The sequence below is a fragment of the Pavona decussata genome, unplaced genomic scaffold (genome assembly GCF_977016875.1).
Source record: "Pavona decussata unplaced genomic scaffold, jaPavDecu1.1 SCAFFOLD_114, whole genome shotgun sequence".
Lineage (NCBI taxonomy): Eukaryota > Metazoa > Cnidaria > Anthozoa > Scleractinia > Agariciidae > Pavona > Pavona decussata.
Genome location: NW_028145528.1, coordinates 196459 through 207584, shown reverse-complemented (window position 1 = coordinate 207584; position 11126 = coordinate 196459). Strand labels below are relative to the sequence as shown.

General features: G+C 38.4%; 1 long non-coding RNA gene across 2 annotated transcripts; it reads left to right on the top strand.

The window, feature by feature from the left end:
• Positions 1 to 87: 87 nt before the first annotated feature.
• Positions 88 to 8392, top strand: LOC146469986 (uncharacterized). Of its 2 annotated transcripts, none has more exons than XR_014867026.1 (2): positions 88 to 884; positions 8333 to 8392. It is a non-coding gene; the product is annotated as an uncharacterized LOC146469986 (long non-coding RNA). The 2 variants fall into 2 exon arrangements; XR_014867025.1 differs by lacking the exon at positions 88 to 884 and adding an exon at positions 5987 to 6526.
• Positions 8393 to 11126: the final 2734 nt, after the last annotated feature.

Genomic DNA, 11126 nt, shown 5'->3' with positions numbered 1-11126 from the left:
GGAAAAACTGGAAATCTGGAATCTTAAAAACTGGAATGTTTACGGAGGGGCTTCAAGAATAGTTTGTCCGTCACGTGAGTTTATCAAACAAGTAGATTGCGAGTAAAAACAACATTGAACAAGGCCCGTTTACACGACAGAAAAAAATAAAACGGCTCGAACAAAAAGTGGAACGGCACGGATAGTTTCTTTCGTGTAAACTATGCGTACCCGACTTTTACCCGAGCCGTTTTTTATCCGTGCCGTTCCACGACGGGACCATAGCCGCCTATGGTCTCGTCGCGGAACGGCACGGATAAAAATTGGTTCCGTCCCCATCTGTTATGGTCTTGAGCATCGTGTAAACATGTACGTACCCGCTCCACTTGATTTGTTGCGAGCCAGCACTATTTTGTTCCCAGACATTTGCCCTTGTGTGCATGCGTATTTGGCTTTACTTCCTTACGACAATGGCGGAAAATCAAGAAAAGGGGCAGAAGACGAAATCGAGAATAAAAGCGACCCAAAAGGACGTTTGGGGTGATGAAGAAATTGACATGTTGTTGAATATATTTAGCTCGGAAACCATCCAAAGCTCATTAGAGGCTGCGAGGTCGCCAAGAGACAAAAACGCCATTTATCAGGAGTTGAATTTTTAAGAAAGCGTCTTCAACTTCACGAATGCAACTAGAAACAAATGCCCTGGAAACCCCAAATAGATTGGGTAGAGACCGATATCCGTCAGTTGAGCCTATAAAATACAGAAAAAAGGCAATCTTTTTTCTCACTTCAGCGGCCTTCCGCATTACAGTATCTTGACGTATTATGTTCATTCGCAGTTCATCAACAAGGAAGTGGAACGTGTTCCAGGAGATACGGAAGTTTCTATACCATTCATCGTCAGAGTAAGTGTCGCATGTCAGGTAGAACCCGGTGTGCGACAAAATGCAGACTGCAGACTTGCAGACTTGCAGACTCAACATACTGGCCTTTCCAAATTCATTTTAAAAATAATATTGTGTAACTCCCGCCATTCCACATCAAGCGCTGTCCGCTTAGTACGCTTTTAAGGCTACTTGGCTACTTTCAGAGGACAACCGTGAAGACTTGCGCGACCTGCATACTTCCGGATTTTCGCGACTTTGGAATTTAACGAGAATTATGTGCTAGTGTTGTTGGTTCCATGGAGTGTTGCTGATTCACTAGCTCGCGGCATTTAGTACGATCGAGGTGATATAATCCCTTGCGGAGGCATTTGTTGTTTACGAAATTTTGAGAGCTAAAATCTCGCACAGGGTTTTAAATTCAAACTTACTTTGACATGGCGACCACCTGAGCAAGACGTCTACATATTTTTTTGCTATTCTAACTTTGAACTCGGATATCTCGATAACCAATCAAAATATCGGAAAAGCCTTATTAATGTCTTTTGAATAACGCTGTGCAGCTAATTCGTTCGTGCCAGGCGTTCGATACCCGATAAATTTAATCCAACAGGCTTCGTTCGTCGGAGCGTTTACCCGATCCTGATATTTTAGAATGTAAAATAATCACTAAAATTGTATTTTTTCCAGAACTTAGCCCTTATTATGCTGTTTGCTATATAGTTTGACAACGTTTTCTCAAAACTGGCGCACGTACGAATTTAATTCCTGAATGACAACCGTGAAAGTAGCCAAGTATCAAAGCGTACTAAGCGGACAGCGCATGATATGTAATGGCAGAGGTTACACAATACTATTTCTAAAATGAATTGGCAAAGGCCAGTATGTTGAGTCTGCAAGTCTGCAAGTCTGCAAGTCTGCAGGTCTGCAAGTCTGCAAGTCTGCAAGTCTGCAGGTCTGCAGGTCTGCAAGTCTGCAAGTCTGCAGTCTGCATTTGTCGCACACCGAGTAGAACCAAGCACTTGTACGTTGTTTCTGCCAAATTGTTCTTTCCACAGTGGAGTGCCCGATTACTAATGCTAGAAGAACTAAAAACTTCAATTTTCGTTTCCGAAGAAATCTTTCTTTCAGGTATATTTTGGTTTCACATTGCTTCAAAAGAGATCGACTTGATTTCCTTCTGGACAGCAAACGCGACAAATAAAGTAACAATCCATCGTCCGTCGCCATATTGCTTCACAAGCACGTGCAGTTTAAACAAAATACACTGATCTACTGATTCATGCGGGCTCAATCATGTCCGGTCCCTAAACTTTCGTCGTGTAAACAGCCCTTACCGTTCCACCAATATTTGGGGACCGGTGTCTCTTTTTATCGTAGCCGTTCCCTGATATTTCTCGTATAAACGGTCAAAAATTATTGGATCGGTTCTTGTTTCTATCCGAGCCGTTCCTCCTTTTCTGTCGTGTAAACGCTGTTCAGTTGTATTTAAAATATTTATGGTGTTTAATGTATGATTTTGATCCCTCTTTGAGGAAAGTAGCTCTCTTAAAGAGCAAAGGAAAAAATGAAATAAACAAAATATTTTGAATGCTAGAATCTTGAGACAAATCTTGAGATGCCCTTCAGATGGGTTTCGTAGTCAGGAATTGGCGGCGATAAATAAAGGCAGATGCTTTCAGGAGCATTAGCTGGCATTGCTATCAAAGATTTTCAAGGGCGGTTAGATCGGCCAGTTAATCACTCCGAAACTATTAAGTACGATGCTATTTTGAAGAAATTCGAAGGACTAGAATAAAACTTGTCCTTCAAATTTGAACATTCCTGATTTAAAAATTTGTCTTAATGGCTCATAGTAAACTGCTTGAAAGAATAGTTTTTAACAAATTTTACGAATATTTGGTACGCCATGACTTACATACACAGACACTCACTCGGTTTTTTCGACCTTGCAATTCAACATGAACTGTCCTTCCAGATGTAACCAATGATTGTTATTCTAATATGGACAATAGCATCTCTTGAAGCATATTAAATAGCGTGCTTTTCCTTGACCTTTACAACAAAAGTTCTAACTCTATGGAGTGGACCTCCTTTTCTTAAAGTGGTTCTATTCTTGTTTAACTGGTCGCATGCTGAGAACTTACATATAAATGGCATTACATTGTATGTCTAATTACCACCCCGTTGTTGTAGGTGCCTCCTCCCCTCCCCCCCCCCCCCCCCTAGGGTCTATTTTTAAAGGTCTCTTCTTGTTCCTAATCTAATATATACAGTATATATATTTAGCCCACAATAACAAAGAACGACAAACATAGGACTGCTACAGGGTGGCCGCCTAATACAGGTAACAAATACAGCGTTGGTATGCACGGAAAATCGGGACTATAAAATCTGGCCGCTTAATAGAGGGTTGCCGCTTAATACAGGGCCGTTTTATACAGGTTCGACTGTATACACATGCAAGTCTGCTTATTGTATACGTAATAACACGTAATAACGTTACAAATTCCTCATCCTCTCTGGAGTTATATATGTCTTAAGTGCACATAAAGCAAACTGTTTAGGCGAAATATTTCAGTGAGCGCTTAAAATAAATTAGAGCGTGTTTACAAATATGCACTGCGAATGGCGAATGATACACAAGTCCAACACAAAATGTTCAAAACAATTCATAACTCTGGGAATATTTCTCCTACAGAAATAATTCTACTCTCTAAGTAAAAATAAACAAAAGAGAATACAGAAAAATAAATGTTTGGTTGTGGTCCACAATATTTCAGTGGGCGCTTAAAATTAGAGCGCGTTTACAAATATGCCCTGCGAATGGCGAATGAAAATGTTCCAAACAATTCATAACTGTGAATAGTTTTGTCAATTTTCAAGATTAATTTATCCACGAATCTTTGTCGTATGGCAACGACTTACGTATTTGCAAGAGAAAATGAGGGGGCAGAGAGTCTGTCCCCTCATTTTCTCTTAGTATTTGTGTGTAGTTTGAAATGTGTTAAATATGGTAAATTACCTACAAAATCTGCAAAATTGCATTTAATTTCTAAGCGAATTGTGAGTTGCTTAAGCCAGCGACACACCTGGCGATTTTATACGCCGATCGTTGCGAATTTGCAGCACAGGGTTGAGTGTCTCATTTCACTTTTGATTACATGAACTTGCGTACGTACGTACGGTCGGTCGGTCGGACGGAAGTGACGTCATAACCAACCCAAAATTTCTCACACTCATGGGTTTACCAAAATCTCTTAGCTATGGGGCTCCCCGCGCGGAGCTCCGCTATCACGTCTATATAAATGATCAGTTTCTGCTTGTAGTCTATCCTCAACACCAAGATTGTATGCCGACGATACATGTCCTAAGAGGCCTCATTGGAACCGTCAACTCCGTCAAAAAAAAGGCAAGTCCACTATTTCAGCTCATCCCGGACTTCTGGCTCTTAAAGAATCGTTTTAACTGGTAAACCAGTTTTCATGTCAACAAATATACTCACTATACTCTTTTCCACTTAATTTGCGTCTAAAATGAAATCACAACTAACTAACTTCCGTCTGGAAGTACTTCTAGTTTCAAAATATTAATAATGTATTACAAAGGTAACATTTTTCTAACCAAAAAGCAACCCCAAAACACAATTGTTAATATTGAAGACCACAAAAGTTAATATTTACTTTAACTCATGCAAGAAATTTGCCCTTGATAACCGTAAGCCGTGAAAAGCCCTACACCCAAGTTGAGACCCTCGTCTTACTGTTACTTCATACGATCCTGTAGATCTTCAATCTCAGCTAAACAGTGACCTAGCCAAAATTTAATCCTGGCTTCGACCCAATAAACTTAAACTTTTGCAAATCGTCATCTTCATTTCAAGATAGATGGACATCTCATAGCCAGGATAAAAACTCACAAATATCTTGGGATTGATGTAGACGACACCCTACCGTGGCACTCCCTTATTGACCAGGGCCCAGTTTCTCAAATCCCGGTTAAGCTAATCCTGGGTTACCATAAACTTTGATTCAAGTTTAATGACTAATCAATAAAGATTCTTCCAAAAGAGTTTTATCCTTTAGTTTTAATTTGACTTAGATTTTCCTTTACCGTTAGCTTAAAATTAGCTCTTGAAAACATTTAAAATAAGCGAGATGAAAACCTCGGCTAATTTTTAATCGGGTGTTAGCGTTAATCGGCTTTCGAACAACCGGGGCCAGCAGATTGTTAAGAAATGGTATCTGGGGGTCTGGCAGTCTTGAAGCGTGCAAGGGCCTTACTATCGCGGGATCGCAACTTTAATCAACATTTACAATGCTCTTGTTCAACCGTACTTTGACTTAGTAATACTTTGATTATTGTAGTCCCGTAGGGGTTGCATCGGCAAATGCCACTTTGAGAGACTCCATCTTCTAGTGCAGCTCAACTTTTGTTTTTCGGCGATTGCCCATTAGGAATGAATAGTTATTTAAATTTAAATGCATGGCTCGATATCATGTTCAAAGGCTCGATTCTGAGCGCGGGCTCATTTTCCCGAACAGCGGCTGGTAATCGAGCGCTCGTTGGTTATTTATCACTTCATATCCAACGCGGTCTCATGGAATAATTGTTATATAGACTGCACTAAGACTGGAATATTCACTGAGACACGACCAAAACGTTGCCGAGAGGCAAAAAGGGGGCACAGTACTAGTTTCTAAATACTGATCATAAAATACGCTAAGGACCAGAAAAAAAAAGCATATTGTTCAAAACTTGAAACCACGACAATAAAGCGCCGGTTTCTTATGGTTGCTGTTATTGGCTATCACGCCCGCCTTTTCCCGCTTGCGTGTTTAAAACATTTCACATCTTTGGCGTCGGAGGTCAAAACATAGAAAATGAAATTTGTGGTATTAGTGGTTAAAATTACGAATATAATTATTAAGCATAGCTAGCCGGCGTAAAGTTAATCAGCTCTTAGAGGTAAGATTTTTGTTTAGCAAGGTGGATCAGTTTTTACGTCAAAAGCCAAAACAAGTCCACAAGCAACTGACTATTTTAGTTAAGTCTTTTTAGATAATTTTAAAAAAGTAAAAATACCGTGCCAAAGAAGAGTTTAAAAAAAAAAATGTTGGCCTGCTCTGTGGTTTATAATTTGCTTTCAGATATAAAATTTGACAAGTACATGTTCCAATCGATCTGATAAATAACCTAATTAGGAAAATTCTGATTCTCACGATTCTTTTATATTCTTTTTAATATTTATCCCCGCAGTTTTCCACTTTAAGTCCGACTGAGCTAGTTAAACAGTGTTTTCGATTCTACCTTATAAGTTTAAAAGTATTTTTAGAAAGTGCATTGTCTTCAGTTTTTGTTACTCTCGGCAAATCTGCGATGGGTACCTTGAGAAGTTGTGGATCGTGGAATTTACTAGTATCTGATTTAACAGCCCCCACATACACGGATAGATTAATCACAGTTTTCATCGTAATCCCGCGCTGAAGCATCATGTCAGCTGTGCTGAGATCCGTTTTGGGTGTTCCGTTCTGTTGCTTCCCTTGCTTTGGTCGGAAGAAAAAAATAATCCCAAACAGCGCCGGTAACTCCATCCTTGATGGCTTGTGTGACTCTGCAACACCGAACTGCCCACTATCAGTCTTCACTGGACAGTCCACAAGGTATGATCAAAGTATTAATTCTCCTTGCAGATAACCAGAAGTTTTTGCTCTTCCCGGCAAACAAAAATTCTCTTTCAAAACCTCGCAAATTCATACCCAAAATTATTGCATTTAAATGTAAAGCCAACTGCCTAAAATATTGTTTGTAGCTCGGATATTGGAGATCAATTTTGTAAAGTTTTGTTGGGGAAGGGCATGATGGAACGGAAAAGGATTTTTTCGTTTAGTTTTTCTCTTACGAAATCGTATTTTCTTTTATTTACTAAATTTTCCGTTTCTTCCTTTATGTTTGGTGAATTTTTGGAGCTGTTGTTCTATCTTTCTGCAAACTGTTAGGATCATGCAACGTTTGAGCAAAGTAAAAACGATTTTATCGTGTAGAAGCAATTGGTTGGTATTGTTCTTCGATTTTCTGAGGTCAAACTCTGCTGTTATTTGGGTATAAGGCTCTAAGAGATTTGATTCGATTTTTGCTCATTCAAGTATGTATTCCAAGCCCTTTTAACATCCTATTGCAATAGCTGTTCACCAAGCTGGCCGGCCTAAAATTCGCGCGAAACAAACTAGAGCACCTGGCTGCAGGCTATGGTTCAACTTGCATACCCCCGCACCTCCAGGATGCACAAAACCAAACAAGCAACAACCTTTCTTTATCCAATAGACATACTACTATTTAACATTAGCTTTGTTTGCTCATGCGATAATTTTCATTACGCTTAGTTTTATTTTGCGAACTGAACAAAATCTCCCGCCAATTGAAACGTTATCAAATGTTTAATTTTAACTTCCATTGTCATTAATATTTATCAGTTGCATAAGATTTTACCGTGTGCTGAAAACCGGCTGGAAATCTGTCAAGAAAATGAAAATAAAATTTAATCCACTGAAGAGTTGAAAGTGTCTCGCTTACGAACTGTGTGGTTTGATCAATAATCCGGGTACTTCACGCTGTTTCGTCGAAGGATTGAATAAATTCCATTACTGGAAAAAAGATTGCATACATTTTTTTATACATACTTTATTGTGATCTTTCTCCGCAAGGGCTTTTCAAAGATAATACTGGGATTAATTCCCGGGTGTGAGTCATATTTTCACATCTTTGTTCACAGTGATTTCTGTTCTCAGCTTAACTTTCTATGACTATATATACACATTATAAGGATAAGAATTTAGCACCATAAACCTGGTTTTTCTGAGACTTTAAGTAGTGAGCGAAAACGTATGTGTAGACTGTAAAAGCTGCTTTTCACAGAAGCATTCATTTTGTCTATAATATTTCTACACAAAAGAATATCGAGACTGAAAATTGTCCATTTCTCCCTTTTTGAAATCAGTTAGAAATGCAATGTTTTGTACAGAATGTCATTTTAAAAACATGTTTAACTCGATATAATGGTTCAGCTTCAAGAATGACAGCTATTTTTACTTTAATTTATTTGACTTTTCACTGCGATAAAATCAACAAAACTGAGAAATCTACCGTACCAATAAAGCTGGCGACCGCTCCATTTACCCATGATAACTCTTACCGTACGACCCTTCAAAATGCTCATAAAAGAGGACAGAAAAGCTCTAAAAGCTTCAAACTAAGCATACATAATGTTATTATTGCAAAGAAGAATTTTGCAATGCTAAAAAAACGCCGGTTGTGCGATTTCATAACTGTTTATATAAGCTGATCAAAACACAGCCACTGATCAGGGCGGGCGTCATAATTTCACACGCGTAATACCACACGTACCGATGATCTTGCTACGTGTATTTATTTATTTATTTATTTATTTATTTATTTATTTACTTTTTCAGCCAAACTGAGAAGAAGAAAGTTTCTGGTGGCAAGTAAAAGATGACCATCCGTGATTTCTATTCAAGAAGTAAGTTAAAGCAATAAAAACATGTATAAAAGCAATCATCAAACAAGGGTTAAAAGATGCTTACAGTACAAAGTGCATCCGACAAGGAAAAAAATCGAAAGTTCTGCAATGAATGAGACAGGGGCAAATTCGAGTTAACAAGATATTCAAACTTCAGAAGATTCGTTACTTGTTTTCACCAAGCCAAAATTTTGAATTCCACAAAATATATAGACAATAACCTTGATATAGCGTGAAACGATACACAGCGATTTGTCTTTTGTTGGTAGATCTGAACTCGAGCTACGCTCTCGAAGACTGTTTACTTCTGTAAGCAGATAATATCCAAGTGCAAATAAAGGTGCATATTTTTAAAGCCAATAAAGCTTTTAGTATTGGTTATCCTTCAAATATTTATTATCGCCGAAAGCACAAGTTGGATGTTGACTTTTAAGTGTTTTTTGTAGCACCGCTTTGGACAAGTATGTTCGGGTGTCTTCATCTGCTCCGACATCAAAATGCTCTTCCACAATAATGCGGATTTTTCTGGCACTGAAGCAAATCAAATTTTGGAACTTGGGTGTAATAACTTGAGGAACATCATCTGATATTTTCAAGTTTTAGATGGGACATATTGCGTCAAGTATCTTATTTTGATCAATCACAGGCAAGCAAATATATTTGATGGATTATGCGTATTGGTCTCCCTTTTTCTCCCACACAACTGTCCATATCTTGAGCCACCTCGGTTTTTCGTAGCCGACAGGTCGTGGGCACGAGATTAAGGAGTTATTTATAGGTTCGGTGCCTAGAATGGATACTCCTAAACAAGGCTGGACACCTTATGATGATTATGATACATCTTGAAGTAGACAAGAACAGAAGCCAATCTATTAAGCCGCCGTTACACGTTGAAACTTTTAGCTGAAACTTGTGTGCAACGGCGCTGCGAAACAAGTTTCAGCAGGCGTTGCACCGTGTAACATGGTCGGTTTCGTGAAACTTTTTCGAACTTCCGTTGCGAGACAAGTTTCACGAAAAGTAGAACCGCTTTCTACTTCTGCAACGGCTCGCAACGGTCGCAGTGGTGAAAAAACAAGAGTTTCACCGTGTAACACCACTTCGTGAAACTGGTCTCGTTCGCCGTTGCACACAAGTTTCAGCTAAAAGTTTCAACGTGTAACGGCGGCTTTAGGCACAGAACTGAGAGAATAGAGCCCAATTTTAAGCACATTTGAATGTTATTTCTACTTCTTAAACTAAAATTCAGAATTTAGACACTATTTCCAACAATTTACCGCCCATTTACTCATCCCCTTCATAAACTGCTTCCACCCCAGAGATCAAGAAGCCTTAGGAAAAGTGCGACACCCTTACATCCGGCCACGTGTCAGAACTGAACGTCATTAACGCTGTTTTGTCAATAGATGCCTTTTCAATTTTATCTATTTTTCTTTGCACATTTGTCAATAGTTTGTGATAAGTTCTTTCTTATAGTAGTTAGTTATATGAATTTGTAAGTCCAGACGTTTGACTCTGGGCATGTTTCTTTTGGCATTTGTTAATAAAGAATTCATTCATTTGTTTTCGGAGCAGAGGTTCCCTTTAACAGCGTTTAGGCACTGATCTAAATTTTTTAGGCCTAGGCACTGATTTGAAAACGGTTAGCTGTCATCTGTTGTCGTCGCTAACTCTGTCAAAAAAGTTAAAATTAATAAGAGGTTTAGCTCTTCAAAGAAACTGTTTTGCTACGTCGGTGGGGAATAGGAACTAATGTTTGGTTTTATGAACAAGGTTGATAATGTAATTTGGCAAACGTAGAGTGATTCGAGTACTTGAATCTAACACCGCAGGAATCTCTTTACAATGGCCAAAATACCTTATCATTACTCTGTCCATAAAACCAAACACAAGTAATATATTATCCCGTTCGTCAGCTATCCCTAGTCAGTTGGAAAGGAGATATGAAGCCAATGACCCAGACTCGAGGCATACGCTATTTTTATTTTAACTTTTCTTACTGTTATGTTTGAAATGAGTTCAGTTCTGTTCTGTAAACATCATCAGTTGTTCAACCAGTTTTTCGAGTATCCCTTCTGTTAACAACCGTTATATATTTGACAAGTTGGGTGTGAGAAGATTGAATCAATTTTACATTTCTCATAGCTTACAAAAAAAATTAACGGGATTGTCAGTGCTTAAGGGTAAGACGTAAGACGTCACTTGGAGAATTATCTTCTTTTCCTGAATGTTTAACAAAAAGTAGGATCCCGTTGCAAAAACAAATCTCTGACTGCAAATACCTTGACTTTTGTTTTTGGTAGTTAACTCATTTCTTCTTCTTCTTCTTCTTCTTCTTCTTCTTCTTCTTCTTCTTCTTCTTCTTCTTCTTCTTCTTCTTCTTCTTCTTCTTCTTCTTCTTCTTCTTCTTCATGTCAGTCTTGTTGATGTTGCTCTTCTTCTTCATTTCATTCAACACGGTAAAACCTTCAAACTCGTACTTTGCTCATGATCGTCTTTCTCTTTTACAGGTTATCCTGGAACCCTCTCTCATATTGGAAGTTTACTTAAAAAAAAAATGAAGAAGATTATGTATCTCATTCTAAAAGTGCATGATTGGACTACAACACTCAAAAGTTCATTGAAACTGTTTACAGACTAAATTCTAAGAGTGAATTGAACTACTTAATCTGAATGTAAACTGTGATAAACTACTGTGTGTCCCGGATACACAGTAAGCGTCTTGA